The sequence below is a fragment of the Octopus sinensis genome, linkage group LG14, assembly GCF_006345805.1.
Source record: "Octopus sinensis linkage group LG14, ASM634580v1, whole genome shotgun sequence".
Taxonomy (NCBI): Eukaryota; Metazoa; Mollusca; class Cephalopoda; order Octopoda; family Octopodidae; genus Octopus; species Octopus sinensis.
Window position 1 is genome coordinate 56,528,467 of NC_043010.1, and position 11,768 is coordinate 56,540,234.

An 11,768-nucleotide genomic window follows, 5' to 3' on the forward strand; every position below is an offset into this window, starting at 1 on the left:
TGATTTACAGCTTTTTTCAGGTGGAAAAATTTATGTAAAAAAGTATGTTTTTATGTGATTATTTTATATATATATATATATATACATACATACATACATATATATATATATATATATATATATATATATATATATATATATATATATATGTATATGTACATATATATATATGTACATATATATTTATATGTGTGTGTGTATATATGTATGTATGTATATATATATGGATGTATATATATATATTTACATATATATGTGTGTATATATATATATATAAATGTATATAATGTGTGTGTGTTTGTGTATATATACGTGTGTGTGCATGTACATATATACACACACACATGTATATGTAATACATAAAATAAGTCCGTGTTTACACCTTTATTTATCAATTTTGAAACTGTTTTTCCTTTATATTATTTTAACTAAAGGTTTTTAAATGAAACTTTTGTGTTTGTTTTTATTGATATAACTTGTTTTTGTTGTTGTTGTTTAGCCTTGGGTTACCTTGGTTACCCTGCTGTGCACAATGTCACAGCTGCACCGTTCCACAATTTTACATGTAAACTTCACCTCACACCTAATCAGTGAGGTGGTAGTGGGCAAGACAGGCATGGAGGTGGATGTGGTGATGTTAATTTAGAATGTGATTGTGTATATCACTTGAGTAATAATTCAAATTTCTTTCTTAATTACATCGCATGTGTCTGTGTGTCTCTTTACTTCTCTCTGTGTTTGTTTTGTTCTCTCCTCCCACCCCTCTTGTAGAAATAAATTATTTAAAAGGAAATAAATGTTCAGTCTGTCTGTAAGTCACCACCTCCCTGCTCCATTTCTGTCTCTGAATACTTCTTCTTCCAGTCCCTCCTTCTAAACATTTCCAGCCTTGTTTAATCACATTCGCTTTCACCAATGATTCACTCTTCACTTCCTTAACCAATCAAATCATTCAGCTTCTCATTAGCAGCTAATTACATATCAATTGCTAAATTAATCAACTCACCCCCTTCCTACTCTCAAACTCCAGATGAAAACATTCTCACAAATTAACAAATAGCTAATTACATTAATTTGCTTTAATTACTTCAATTGTTTTGTTAACTAATCAAATCACACGACCAGTATGGATGCCTGCATCTTGCCTCCAACAAACATCTCAAACCAATCGGCAACAACCAACCATTCCAAATCCGTCCAAGGCCGAAACTTGATGTAGAAAAAAAAACCTCTCCAAACACGTCCAGATTTCACTTTTGTCTGACGAAAAGAAAGAAGAAACTGTGACTTGTTACTTTGTTGTGACAACACTACAGTTGTGTGGAATTGTTGTATGGGGGTTGTTTATCTTGTCATGGTGAGTTCAGGTCCCCTTGAGCGTCTGAAGAAATTGTTTCAGCATCTGTCCAGATCATCCTCAGTTGTCTGAGCTTTACAGTTCTGATAAAAAGCTCTGTGTAATGGCTGAGATGTTTCATCGACAAAAACCCATTCTACATTAAACTCAGATGTCAACCTCAAAGGAAACAGTTTCATTTAAGATGTGTCTTACCTCATTTATTACTCCTTTTTCAGTGGGTGGGGAAGTGTTTCACTCATGACCTTCACAGGGCCTCTGAGGTTGATGAAGGAGAAGGAAGAGAAACCAAAACGTCTTCGATGCCATCTACTTTATGGGTTTCCCTGCAGTTTCCATTTATTTACTTATTAGCGAGGGAAGCAGCATTAGTTCAAATCAGCAATTTGCATACCATACTTAATGCATAATAATTTAGAAAGCCACAAAACAGTGGAAGAAAAGTCTTGAGCAGCAGCGAGGGAATTGCTAAATCTATATTTCTGCTTCCTTCAGCGCCATCTGTAGTAAATATCCACAAGCAACTGCATGTTTAGACAATAAAGACAGAAATTGTGCAATCTGAACTGTTCTTTGTGCAAGTTAAGCACTTGAAACGTTTACTATACGAATGCTGATGCAAGGGAAGTAACAATTAAAGACGCCTTGACATGAGTTGTCTCCTCTTATGTATTCCCTACACGAAACATTTCAAGTCGTTCGCCTCACTTGCCGTAGTCTTATCGACAATGGAGTCGCAAGAACTGGTTCCAAGCCAATAAGGTGGGTTTCTTTAATAGCCCACCAGGACGTCTGGACCACACTTTTTCAAGCCACAATTTCATTCCTCCCTCATCCTTCCAACCATTTGGGTGGACATGAACATAAATGCCATTGGCTATCCTTTCTTTAGGCAATGTCTTTCTTTTAAAAATTAAAAAAGAAAGCAGTTTTGTGTCAGTGCAGCATGCTAATACCATTCTAGTGTGTTTTTCCATGGCCACATGTTTTAACAGTCACAATTTTAGCACCCATCGATTCTACCGTCTTGCTTGATGTCAAAGAGATTTCGTCCATATTTCCAATCTGGGAAAATTCAAAATGAACTTCTTTTCTTTCACTAATGACATACCTGTGAAATTTAAGTATTTGATCTTCATATTCAGGGGCCATATTTTGTACTGTTCTTGTCCTAGCCCTCATACAGAGGTTATTTCTCCTCATAAATCTGAAACACCACGCTGTTGACCCTTTAAAATCATTGATACCTCTGTCCATATTACTACAGCTCTTCAATGGTCCGTGATCGTTTTAGTGGTGACTGAAAGCCCGATCTTCTTTGCTCTAAAATCTGTTTTCAATTCTTCTCCTAGTCCAGGTCACTTTACAACTTTACAACTACGTCAGCAGGGTTTGCCATGTTTGGCAGCTTTCAGCTGCTCTTCTTGTTTCCTCCACGTTCTTACCATTTTCTCGGTTAGTGGTAGATCAAAATACCAAACAACTATTACCATGGTCTTTTGTGTATGTTACGACATCTAGTTTAAATTTGGTGTTATAACGGTGCCTTTTTTGTTTTTTAGCCATGGGTTTGAACTCTGTACGAAATTTACCCAAAATAAACTTACCGTTATGTTATGGGAAACCTTATTCCAGCTCTTGCCTCCTCTCAGATCAGCTCTGGGAGCAGTTTTCATTTAGATAATGAACAAATGTTTCTCAAAGGTAACCCAGTCGTTAAATAATGCAATATATATATATTAAGTATGGGTTACGTATGCTGGGGAAGGAGGTAAGTGAGACGATGTGAGCTTCCCCATAACTGCCGACGTCTCGTAAGCAATTTTTCGTAAGTTTGTGATAACAGACTGTGGTAATTCGGATTGTTTTCAATATCTTATTATTAGTAACAAAATTTACAGTAATAATTTAATTTGTTTGTACTATTTTATTATTAGCAACAATTTTTGTGCCTAGGGAACTTACCCTCTATGCTCGTCCGGCTCCCTACCCTACGGCGCTCGGTCTCCCATCTGCAATACGGCTGCATTAGACCCAGGGTAATTTTTTGATACATTTAAAAGTAAGAAGAGCGCATCCACTCTTCCGGCAAATACGGTAATCTTAAATAAATTGTATCTATTATAAAAGAAAAAAAGTGGGGTGACCACGGCTAGAATGTCTCGGTACTAGTATCGTAGAGTGGTCCCGGTTTGCGCACACGCGCAGACGCGCGTCCGTGCTAGCCAGACGTAGGCAGTCGATCCTACGAGCTGACTGGCGCATGCACGATATATACGATATATACTTGTTTACGATATATACTTGTATATATCGTAAACACGTATATATCGATGCAAGTATATATCGTATATATCGTGCATGCGCCAGTCAGCTCGTAGGATCGACTGCCTACGTCTGGCTAGCACGGACGCGCGTCTGCACAAACCGGGACCACTCTACGTTACTAGTACCGAACGTCTCTTTTTCATAGGTCAACCTTATCTTCATAAATCTGAATTAAGACGACAATATTTGGTTATGGTTCCGTTAAATACAATATTCCAAACTGAATAGAAGGCGTAGATAATTATTCAAGGGAGATCACTCTAAAAACCTTTTCTGTAGTTAACTCCCTTGTGATTTTATTTCTCCTATTTAATCAATAATTAGTATTTTAAATAAATATCCCTGTGAAATTAGATTATTAAACTTTAAGATGAGGAGTAATTTTTTTTTAATACCAGGAATTGTTGATTAACAGAACAGTTGATAAACCGTGAAAAGTATTGTTTGAGTGCCTGGGTTAAGTTGCGAATGTTAACATTTTGGCTTGAAATCCCGCCCAGACAGACTGACATTTTTTTGCTAAAATTTAAGAGCCGTGGCCCGGTGGCCGTAGCCCGATGCTAAAGTTAGGAGGGAACTTTTTCGTTATCTCACCCCCATTAAAAAATTGGGTTATCTCTCCCCGTTTTATGAGAAATATCGGTACTTTTGGTTATATACCTCAACTGAAAAAAAATGTGCTACGGATAGAAAACACTTTGATTAACGGAACTGTTAAACCCTGTTTACTCCGCTCACGCTATTATAAACCTATGGCTAATCCACTGGTAATCCGTAGTGACTCGGCGATGTCAAGTACTACCAAAATCAACAGCCTCGTGGCAGACTTAGAGACTCACATGCATACATAAGTACATACGTAAGTGAAATACTGAATGAGCAATTCAAGAGTGTTTTCACTCCACCCCTTGGGCATCTCCAAATCACCAATCCAACTGACTTCTTTACCACTGCAGATATAAAATCAGAGGCGGCGACGATAGATTACATCGATATAAAGGAAGACGATGTAACCAAGGCTATAGATGAAATGAAAACAGACTCAGCTACTGGCCCCGATGGATTCCTGGCAATCCTCCTAAAAGCATGTAAGAGAGTCCTAGCAAGACCACTGCAGTTCCTCTTTCAGAGCTTCCTTGCAGCTGGCAAACTTCCAGGAAAACTGAAGGAAGGTAAAATATGCCCCATTCATAAAGGAGGTAGCAGAGCGGAAGCCAAGAACTATAGACCTATCTCTCTGACCTCACACATCAGCAAGGTCACGGAACGAATAGTCAGAAGGAAGCTGATCACCTTCCTTGAAGAGAATGACTTGCTGCCCGACACCCAACATGGTTTCCGACCAGGGAGAAGCTGTTTAACTCAGCTCCTACAACACTATGACTGGGTGCTGAAACGGCTACTCAACCACTCAAATGTGGAAGTGATATATCTCGACTTTGCAAAGGCCTTTGATAAAGTCGATCATGGAATGATATGTCACAAACTGCGTGATCTCAACATAGTTGGAAAACTGGGAGAATGGCTTCATGACTTTCTGAAGGATAGAAGTCAGGTGGTAGTAGCCAATGGGGCCACCTCCATTAACACACAAATAGTGAGCGGTGTTCCGCAGGGCACTGTTCTGGGACCACTACTGTTCATAATGGCCCTCTCAGACATGCCCTCAGCCACGCAGAGAGCCACGATCACAAGTTATGCAGATGATACAAAAGTTTCACAGGCAATACAGAACCCTGAGGACACTAAACACCTGCAATGTGAGCTGGACGAAATATACAAGTGGGCTGAAAAGAATAGCATGCAGTTCAATGCTGGAAAGTTTCAAGCTTTATACTATCAGCATGCAAAACTGAATGCAATACCCAATGAATACACTGGACCCGGAGGGATTGCAATCCCAGAGGCACAATCAGTGCGTGACCTGGGTATTCACATGAGTGATGACGCGACCTTTCATGTACATGTTGCTAAACTGACAATGAAATGTAGACGGCTGGCTGGATGGATTCTTAGAACCTTTAGAACAAGAGAACAAGAAACCATGATGGTCCTCTGGAAGACACTTGTCCTAAGCCACTTTGACTATTGCTCTCAGCTATGGTCACCATCCAGTGTCAAGTTGATCACAGAACTTGAGGCGATCCAACGAAGCTACACGAAGAAGATAGCCTCTATGCAGAATGTAAGCTACTGGGAAAGACTCAAGAGATTAAAATTATATTCCCTGGAGCGTAGGCGGGAAAGATATGCCATAATATACATCTGGAAGATCCTGGAGGGAAGTGTCCTGAACTTTGGCATCGAGAGTTACGCAAATGCTAGAACTGGGCGCCACTGCGTGGTGCCTAGGACTCCAAACCTGCCATCAAGATGTAGGACAAGATTCTGTGATAGCCTGGGCTTCCGAGGCCCACAGCTCTTCAATATCCTCCCGAAGAACCTGAGAGACCTGCATGGGGTGGATACAGTTGTCTTTAAAATGAAGCTGGATCTCTTCCTGTCAGGTGTCCCAGATGAACCAACTTCACGGCAGGAGGGGCAGATGAGGGCAGCTGCATCGAACTCTCTCATGCACCAAATGGCAGTTGCTAGAAAGCCTCCATGAAGTGAAACCAAGTAGCAACACCAAATGGCGGTGCCCCAGCATGGCCACAGCTCATAAGCTGAAACTAGAATCAATCAATCAATCAATCAATCGTACATACATACATACATACATATATATATACATACATATATATATACATACATGCATGCATGCATACATAAGTACATACATACATATATATACATACATGCATGCATACATACATACATACATACATACATACATACATACATACATACATACATACATGCATGCATGCATGCAGGCAGGTATACATACATACATACATACATACACACACACGCGCGTACGCACACACACACACACACACACACACACACACACACACACACACACACACACGTACATATATATATCATGAACTAACTGTTACTTTCTCAGGTGCAGCACGGAATTTTGTCAGTGAACGGGTCGTGATCTCAAAGCGACGAAAACATTTTGGTAAATATTTAATTTAAATGTTGAAGGGAATCTGACGGGGTGTTTTTTTTGTGTGTTTTTAAGTGGTTTATAAACACCTTCCACGTTGCAATTGCTTTCGTTCCAACGCACGATCTCAGATCAGGTCGCTTGCTATGCAAGTACATCTCCGTAATAAAAAATTTTTAGCCCTCAATAAAAGAAGAAGAAAAATGAAAACCTTAATAAACATGAAAAGTGAAAAGATGAAACATCGTATTGAATGTCATAATATTTTTATAACAAATCATACAAAACTAAAAAAAATTAATAAACATGAAACCTGATCCAATCTCTTGTCGCCCCATTAACTCAATTTGTAAATCATTTAAAAATTCTTTTATGTATGTATTTTGTATTTCAAAAGGAATAAAAGGGGAAGTTACAGTTTTGAAGAAAATCCCTGATTATAATGCGTATTTAAAATGAAAACAGAATAAAATTTAGGTTTACAGTAAAGTTAGGAATCAATATCAGATTTAATATCAATACAGCAATTAAAAATGAATGTTTTTAATAATTTTACCTTTTATAAGGTAAAATAATTTTACCTTTTTCTGCAATATACACAAGACCATGTCAACACTTCTACTTGGAGTTGTTTACCGCCCGCCAAATTATCGTCAAGACACACAACTTTTTGATATCCTCAGAGCTGCTGCCATGTAAACAGCCACTTATGTTTATATTGCAGGGGACTTCAATTTCCCTGAGATTGACTGGGAGGCCTTCCGTTGGCCGCAAAGTGCAGACGATTTCCTTGAACTGGTGCTGAATTCAAATTGGTCCCAAGTCGTTACCTCCCCCACAAGGGGTAACAACACTTTGGATCTGCTACTTACCGCTTCTCCTGAAACAATTATCAGTGTCACTACTGAAGAACTTTTAGGTGACTCTGATCATTCCATGATCATGGTCGACTTGTCTCTGACTGGTTGTAACAAAAACCACAACCCTCTTCAGACTGCCCGCTTTGACTGGAATAAAGCAGACTGGAGCTCTTATTGTACTGAGCTGCAACGCCCAAACTGTCTCGAATTTTATGCCTCTGGAGATGTGGACACTATACTCCAGAACATTCTGAATTCAATTTGGGCGCCATGTGCAGCATCAGTACCACGCAAGCACAAAAAAACACACAATAGTGCAATTTGGGAGACTGCAGCAGTCCGACTTGCCAGGAAAGGAATACACATTGCACAATTCAGAGATCAACAGGAAAAAGCGCAATAGATCAGCCAACCACCTCAAGCAGGTGACAAAAAAGGCAGTGCTTGAATTCGAACAGCGCATAGCAACCAACCCTGACAGCAAAGTGTTCTGGAAGTATGTACACTCAAAGCAGAGACCTCACTCTCCAGTTGGTTCCCTTCGCAATCCCCACACAGGACAGATTACTGGCAATCCCAAAGAATGTGCAGAAATCATTGCTGGATGCTATGCAGGCATCTTTACTGTCGAAGATCGAAATATTCCATCTCCATCACCTCTGACACCGGACTCTATAACTACTATGAAACTTACACCAGCAATGCTACAACCTTAAGAATAAACGTAACTATGCCTCTCCTGGTCTCGATGGTGTTGCAAAACTACTTCTCAAACGCAGTGGGTACTTTCTTCTAAACCAACTTTCACTATTCTTTCAATTCTGTCTTGACAATGGTGTTACTCCAGAGCAGTGGAAAACTGCAAGTGTTATCCCTCTGTTCAAAAAAGGTGACCGCACATCGCCTGTCAACTATCGCCCCGTTAGTCTTACTAGCTGCCTCGCCAAACTGAGGGAAACCCTCTGGAACTTCTGGAAGTCTCACAGCCTCATCCAGCCGTCACAATTTGGTTTTATTCCAAACTCCAGCTACTGTAATCAACTCATCGAGTTTCTTGAGGACATTACCCAAATCACTGATCGCAGATCCTGGGTGGATGTTGTTTACCTGGACTTTGTTAAGGCTTTTAATTCTGTGCCACACAAAAGACTTATGGTGAAACTTTCTGCAATGGGTGTAAGAGACGAACTCTATAACTGGTTAAAGTCCTTTATTATCGGCCGAAAAGAGGTTGTCGCAGTTCTAGGACAGCACTCTTCACCCTATGAGATGACATCTGGTGTACCACAGGGATCTGTTCTTGGCTCCCTTTTATTTGTTGCATATGTTAATGACATAGATGTCAACTTAAAGAATGCCACAGTGCTGAAATATGCAGATGACATCAAGCTGTACCTCGAAATAAAGAGGTCAGATCCTGTACACTATAGATCTCTATTGCAAGCAGACATGGACACAATGCAGCAGTGGATCATGGACTGGCAACTCAAGCTGGCTGTGGACAAATGTACCACCATGCATTTTGGGAGGAGAAACCCAGCGTCCACCTACTCCCTCCACAACACTAGTCTCAAAAAGTCTTCATGTGAACGTGACCTGGGCGTTATTGTCGACTGCGATTTGCGTTGGACAAAACACATCACTAAAATTGCCAAGAAGGCTGAGGGTATCTTAGCACCACTCACCAAGACCTTTGGGAGCAGCTCTCCGGCTATCTATATGCGGCTTTATATAGTTATGGTACGGCCTCACCTGGAATTTGCATCACCGGTCTGGAACCCCTATCTTGTTCAGGATATTAATCGTCTGGAAGCCGTTCAGCGACGTGCAACCAAGAGAATACCCTCCATCAGGCATTTGCCATATTCTGAACGCCTTACTTCCATGGGCATGGACACATTGAAACTCCGACGTCTGGCAGCTGACTTGGCAGACACCCATAAAATTATCAACCATCTTACAAACAATAACTCTGAGCACCTTTTCAAACTCCACCCGTCTAACACCCATGGACATGTTTACAAAGTCAGAAAACGGCACAGCTCCCATGACTTTCGGAAACATTTTTTCACGCTAAGAGTTGCTGAAGCATGGAACAAACTGCTGGCATCAGTTGTTAGTTGTCGGAGCACTGCATCCTTCAAAACGTCCATGCTTCCCGAGATTCGCCAACACTACACCTGATTTTCTCCCCTCCATACACACGCAAGCATGTATCTGACTCATACACAGTTCACTTTCCAGACATTTGTACATTACTGCATGTGCTTTATGTGCACTTTTGACAAGTTGTGGTGCACCTGAGCACATTATTTAACTCTAAATGAAATCACGTAGTATAGCATATATATGTGTATGAGGTGTATTAAATAATACACCGTATTACTTTATTGTTACCGGACAAAATGCTTAGCGACATTTCTTTCAACTTTATGTTCTGAATTCGAATTCCGCCAGGGTCGACTTTGCCCTTTATCCTTTTGTGGTTGATTGAATAAATACTGGTCGAGTTCTGGAGCAGATTAAATCGATTTGCCTTCTTGAAATTTCTTGTGCCAAATATTGAAATCCGTTTGATATATATATATATATGTGGTGGGGGTAGATGGATGGATGGGTGGTCGGTCGGTCTTTGATCGGCTGCCATAGATGCCCTGAGTATGTCCACCCTACACGGTCCTCCCAAGCCTGACCAAGATTTTCTGTACAAGACCCTCACTTGATCCTTATACTTCTCCCCTATTTCTGCAGTGCAAACCTCCCTATCATCGCAGACATTACCAGCTGAATGCCCTGTCCTCACCCTTCAGTCCAGTAGAAATCTGCAGCCCTTATTAACGACATTTCTGAAATCTGTGAACAATTGACAAAGAAATCTCCTGAGAAAATTTTTCACGTTTAATGGATATTTTTTCTTTCCATTATTAATCAAAATGTATAAAAGAAGGAACGAAATAATTTATGAACAAACTCTCCCGTCTTCTTTTGCCTCTCTCCCTTTACCTCTCTCTCTCTCTCTCTCATTTCTGTCTCTCTGTCTTTATCTCTCTCTCTTTCTCCCTTTTTCTCTCTATCTCCCTCTTTCTCTCTTTATCTCCCTCATTTCGCTCTTTTTCTCTGTATCTCTCTCTCTCTCATCTCCCCCCCTCTCTCTCTCTGTTCTCTATTTGATATTTCCAACAATGGAAGCCAAGCAGAGCAAAGTCGATCCAAGCGACTTCTCTCCTCCGTTTTCCTTTCCAAGATGCTGGATCGAAGCTCAAATTGAACCAGTCTTAACTTTTCTACTTTTGCCTATTTTCAGTAATCCTTTGTGAATGTGTGTTCTACTCACTGAACCTCGTACGATTACCCAAATAAAAAAATCCTTTCCATCCGAATTATCCCCCTGTCCCCCATGCTCGGACTAGACTTCACCTGTATCGATCACACAGTATCGATCACACAGGTATTGGAGAGCGTGAGGTCATTGCTTAGGATTTTTTCACAGTGATTTTTAAAAGTATGTAAAAGATAATTCATTTCAATCATCTGCTCTTCTGTTGATAAATGTTTTTCCTTACAAATCCACGCTCACAGTCGCTTGGTGCAATTGTGAAGGCCGAGAGAAAGTATTTATAAAAACTTCTTTTTTTTGCTTAAATCCCAGCAATGGACCGGCCTTGGGTGCATCGTCATTCCATTTGATGTCTTTATGGAGAGAAAAATATTGAAAAACATTAATACATGTCAAAGTGACCAAAAACCGAGGAAGGTATCAGGTGGTCGTGGGGGTGGTAAAAACAACAGCTCAATCTTCCTTAAATCTCACACCTTTTAGTTTGGAAAATTATTTTGAAATTATAAACAGAAGTAAATGGCAAATTCGAGCAGTCCGTATTTTAAAACAATGATTATAAAAGACATTTCCATCAAGGAGTTTCATAACAACATGCAACTAACTCGCCTCACCGTATATATCTCAGCTGCCTAACACAGGTAGAATGTCAATTAATAAAGGTGTAAACCAATGTCCAACACATGACGTGGGGGAGGACGGCTCTCGTTCAATTTAAGGGTCATTGCTGATTTTATTTATTTAAAGGTTCCCTGCCTCCCTGCCCCCTAATTACACCCATAAAAGGGATTAGATTGTATTTCTTCTGTTAATGAGGCCCACTTT